This window comes from Nomascus leucogenys, chromosome 13 (genome assembly GCF_006542625.1).
Source record: "Nomascus leucogenys isolate Asia chromosome 13, Asia_NLE_v1, whole genome shotgun sequence".
NCBI classification, from domain to species: Eukaryota; Metazoa; Chordata; class Mammalia; order Primates; family Hylobatidae; genus Nomascus; species Nomascus leucogenys.
The window spans coordinates 98,331,204-98,336,265 of record NC_044393.1 but is presented as its reverse complement, the minus strand read 5'-3'; the positions used below and the strand labels follow the sequence as shown (position 1 = coordinate 98,336,265).

The 5,062-nt window shown below is 44.0% G+C and overlaps 1 non-coding gene across 1 annotated transcript; it reads right to left on the bottom strand.

The window, feature by feature from the left end:
• Positions 1–2,814: 2,814 nt before the first annotated feature.
• TRNAC-GCA lies at positions 2,815–2,886 on the bottom strand. Its single transcript has one exon. It is a non-coding gene; the product is annotated as a tRNA-Cys (tRNA).
• Positions 2,887–5,062: the final 2,176 nt, after the last annotated feature.

The window sequence follows — 5,062 nt, the reverse complement described above, 5'->3', positions numbered from 1 at the left end:
AACTCATACTCTTAACTGATCAGATTATCTGATATTTAGCCTTATTTTTCTTATATCAGATAACTGATAACTGAGTATCAGATAACTGATATTCAGCCTTTTTTCTTTTCTTATATCTTCAACTAGTAGTATGAGTTTTAACAAGCATTATATCTATGCTTATATCTAAATATCAAGAAAAAACCCCAGCAATTTAACCTTAAATTAAAAAGAGGTACATAACAAACATCAGAGGAGAAATCAATGGAATAAAAAACAATCATACAATCAGAGAAAAGCAACAAAGCCAAAAGTTGATTTATTGGAAATAATAAAACCAATAAACTGTAGAAACAGTGCCAAGGCTGTTTCTCTTATCATGAAGTTCAACTTATTTTTGGATAGCAAGCAGAAAGGATAGGCCACCATAGACACTCAAAATGAGAAATATCAAATGTGTGTGTGTGCACATGAGTTAACTGTTAGAAAAACACTTTCTGGATTATTGGAAATATAGAAATATATATATATATATATATATTTGTGTGTGTGTATATATATATATATACATGTAGGTAGAATTTGGTAAGTAGAACCCATTCCCTAGTGTTCTTGTTAACTAATCAGGGAGAATGATTGAACTTCAGCATTTTATCCTCCCTGGCACCATTATCTCAGGAACAGAAAAATATCCCAACAAAGGCTAAGGTGAGAGTAGAGTGTAGCAACTTCTTCCAAGTTTGAAAAGTTCTCCTGACATCTTCCAAAAATTCCCTGCAGCTATCACTGAAGTAGCAGTTCATAACACAAGAGATGGGGAAATGTGAAACCAACAAGAATTGCAGATTGGCAATTCTGCCTTTTCATTTTTCAGCAATCTCAGTTATTCAGCAGCAACAGCTGAGTGTTTTGGTGTAGTCATGGGGACATCTGCACATTCCATCTGTGTCTGGAGAAGGCTTTGTAGACATCTGAGCTTTCCATTGTATGTCTTTGAGCTTCCTAATGCCGTCAGACTTGGCTGGGCGTTTCTTACTGCTCTGTAACAACAGCTGGTCTCTAAAAGTTTTGTCCTTCAGTGGGAACTTTATTCCAAGAAGAAGTGACACTTGAAATATTTAACAACAGCTACAGCACAGACACTGACCAATCAGAATGAATGCCAGCCATAAGCAACCATTGAATGCCTACCAGGTGAGTAAGCAGCCTTGAATCCAGGTGATCAATTACTCAGTTACTTTATCCCTGAGACCCTTGGGCTCCCAGACTGTCAACCCTGAACAATCAAATGGATTTCTACTTTCTGCAATCCCAATCATGACAGAAAGTCCATCCTATATTCACTCCATTTTCTTTAGAATCCTTTTTCTGCAACCCTCTCCAATTGCAATTTTTATATCTGCCTAGGTACATTGTTACAGAAACTGCTTCTGCCCAGTAAAACAGATGAGATGGCCATTGTCCATGTGCTAGGGATCCTGGGCTTCTGAAGCAGGGGGGATCCAGGGGGACCTAGGCAGCCTGGCTCTCAGGAAGTCACACTGGTTAGGAAGCTGTCAGACAGTGCCTGAGCTCTGCCAGCCTGGGAATGAATGCTAAGCTGTCTCTGCCTCTACATGTCACTCAGTCTGCATGCATAGTGTCAGTCGGTGGCACTGGGTGGCCAGAAGTGCCAGGAAGACAAAGAGAGAACATGGCTTTTTCCTTCAGCTTCGGGGGCTGCAAGCAGAGCCATGTCTTCCACTGTGCCTCACACAACTGGGGATCCTCAAAATGTGGACAGAGGGTTCACAGGGTGGGGAAGAATAGGAAGAAAAAAAAGAAAACACAAGAGAAATTCTCACCAAAGAAAAGCAAGACAAGACTGATCAGGTGTGCAGAGCAGATCTGGGCAGGTCACATGGGACAGCAGTAAAGTAGAGAGCATGGGACAAACCGACCTCCTTACCCTCTTGTCCTCCTTGCAGGCAGAGTCAGCTGCAGGGGCCTCAGGAGGTGAAAGGAAACTGTTTTTGAATACTCTGGTCAGTATGGGAAGAAATTAGTGTAGTTAGGAAGCATATGAATTTGAGTCAGGGACCTGTGGATCATCAATCAAATGCTTTACTCAAAAACAACTAGTGTTGCCTTGAGCATGCTTCAATTCTGAACTTTAATGCAGGGAGTTGAGTAATCACTCATGGCCTGCCACCACCCCTAGCTGACTGTACCATTGCAATTGGTCACCCTCCTACCATGCCCACAGCTTCATTCTGACTTCCGTGACCTTCCCACAATCTCCCACCTCTCCACTCCTGGCCACTGCCTATGCCTGCAGCTCAGCACCCCACATGCCCTCAGTGATGGACTGAAGGCAGGCACTAGCTTGAACATCACTGATACTTCCCACTGGGATGTTGTTTAGAATGACAAGTTGTTGTAAGTTCCAAAACAGTTTTCCAGCCACTTAGAATTATTGGATGTTAGAACAGGTATTAAGGGGATTATGCCCCAAATGACCCCCAAAAGTAGAAGTTCTCTGATTCCTCCTCAGTCCTACTAAACTGGAATTTCTAGGGAGTAATCTGTATTTTTGATAAGATCTGTCAGTAATTCTGATGCAAACTCGGACTGGGTGACCTCTGATTCAGGCTGTCCTGCCATAATATAAACTTCAAAGAAGAGCAGCTAATTAGAACTTCTGAAATACATGCAGATTATTAGTGACTTGACCATGACTTGTGCCAGAAAAATGAAGTCACCTGAGAAAACTGACACAAGCTATAGGAAGGACAGTGGTGAAGATGACAAGCAAGCCTAACATCAGAAAAAGAGAACCCACAGCTAAGTGGCAGCAGGGGGCACCCAGATTTGAACTGGGGACCTCTTGATCTGCAGTCAAATGCTCTACCCCTGAGCTATACCCCCTTGCCTGGTGGACATTCCTCCTTAGCATATTTCACTTGTGTCACCACACCCAAGTATCCTATAGTGCACTGTAAATTGTATTAATTCCTGGCCAGCTTATGGAAATTGGCAGCCCTACCACAAATGACTAGAGACTGCTCTTCAGGCCATGAGTTCACTCCTTCACTCCCCAAATAACCTCCTGTCACTTGTCTAATGGCATCTTTCTACCTTGTAGCCACAACCTGAAATCCTTCAACTGAGGTCTCCTCCCGTTCCCTTACTCAGTACCTGATGGGAGGATGGGAGTAGGGGTTGGGGGAGAGGCAGGTGTAAGTATCAAGGCTATTTTCACAACAATGTGTCATAAATCATCCCAAAATTGGCTGCATGAAACAATAAGCATGTATTCTCATGCTCATAGGTCAGCAGCATGGATGCCAATCAGCTGATGTAGGCTGGGCTTGACCTGGTGTATCTGCTTCAAGCTGTGGGTCCATCTGTGCTTGGTTTCTGTCTGAGCTGGGCTCAGATCTGCTCCATGTGTGTTCCTTCTATGATCCCGGGTGGAGGAGTAGCAGCTAGCAAGGGGACCCTTTTCTTATGGTGACAGCAGAAATGCAAAGGGGTAGGCCCAACTATGAAAGCAGCTTTCAAGCCCCTATTTGCATTACATATGAGAACACCTCAATGATCAAGGCCAGTCACAAGACCAAGCTGTAACTGAAGAGCAAGAAAGCATATTTCACCTCCAGTGGGAAGATCTAAAAAGAAGGTGAAGGCCACAGATGCAGAAATAAGTCAACATTCAGGGCCAACAGTTTCATCTACCATGAACTGCCCTCTTGGTCATAATTACTTACATCTCTCCCACATGCAAAATATACTCACCTCTATCCCAAGGTTCTCAAAGCCTCATTCAATTAGACAAAGTCTAAGCTCTTGTGATCTACATTAAATCAGATGAAGCTTCTCTTGACTCAAAGATCTATGAACTCAAAAGAGAAAATTTCTACCCATTGAACACCTCAAGTACAATGATGGTACAAGAACAGAATTATTGCAATAAACATTTACATTCAAAGATTGGACAAAATGGAAAGCATGCACAGTCACAGAAACTGGTTCATGGAAACTAAAATGCTGAGAGTGCAGAAAATGGTGGATGGAAGAGAAGACCAATGTGCAGCTCCCACTTGGACAAACAACAGCATGTGGAAATTCACATCATGAACTTTTGCTCCAAGAACTACCATAGGATCACACCAGAAAAACCAAAAGAACTCACAGACCCTTTTAAAGAAGCAGCTTGCTGCTGCAAACTCTATGAGATAGACAAAAAACTGTAAGTTCCCAATGTATGAGTGGGGAAGGTCTACCTCTGAACACACATCTTCACTGTGGAACCTAAAAACCCAGATCATGGGATTTAACCTTACGTAGAGCTGAACGGATTTAGGGAGCTGAGCAAAATATACAAGTAGAAGAAGCAGTAAGAAGGGCCCCATAGGTACTCCCAAACTCCAGCTCAAGCCCAGGGAAGCCATTCCTGACTTTATCTCACAGGGGTCCTTGGGGAAGGCAGAGAGCAGAATTAGGGAGGGGCTACAGAGTAAAAGAAGCTTCTAGTTGAGCTTTGTAATAATTTCAACTGAGCATGAATTTTCCTGAGCAGAATCTAGTGGATGAATGAGATGTGTAGGTATAAGTACAGGAGCTGCAGCTGACATCATGGGCAGACAGGGATGAGGCCTGAAAGCCCTGCTTGCTTTCTCAGTGGAGAGGCTTGTAGCCTGAAGCAGGATCACAGCCCTGTGTGTCAGCTGCCTGGATATAAACTCGGTGCTGTTGACAGGGCATGGAGGGAGTGAGACTGGCCTTGCTGACTGCATGGGAGCTGAGTGAGGCCTGTCACTGCTGGCTTTCTCCCACTTCCCTGGCAACCTGTATAATGCAGCAGAGACAGCCGTAATCCCCCTTGGAACATAACTCTGTTGGCCTGAGAACCACTCACCCTATGCCCTACAGTGACTGCAGCAAGCCCCGCCCAAGGAATATCAGAGCTCAGACCCGCTTAACACTGCCCCCACCTGGTGGCTTTCCTCTACCCACCCTGGTAGCCCAAGACAAAAGACATAAGCTCTTGGGCGCTCTATAGCCCCACCAATCACCTGGGAAACTTGAATACGTATCCTGG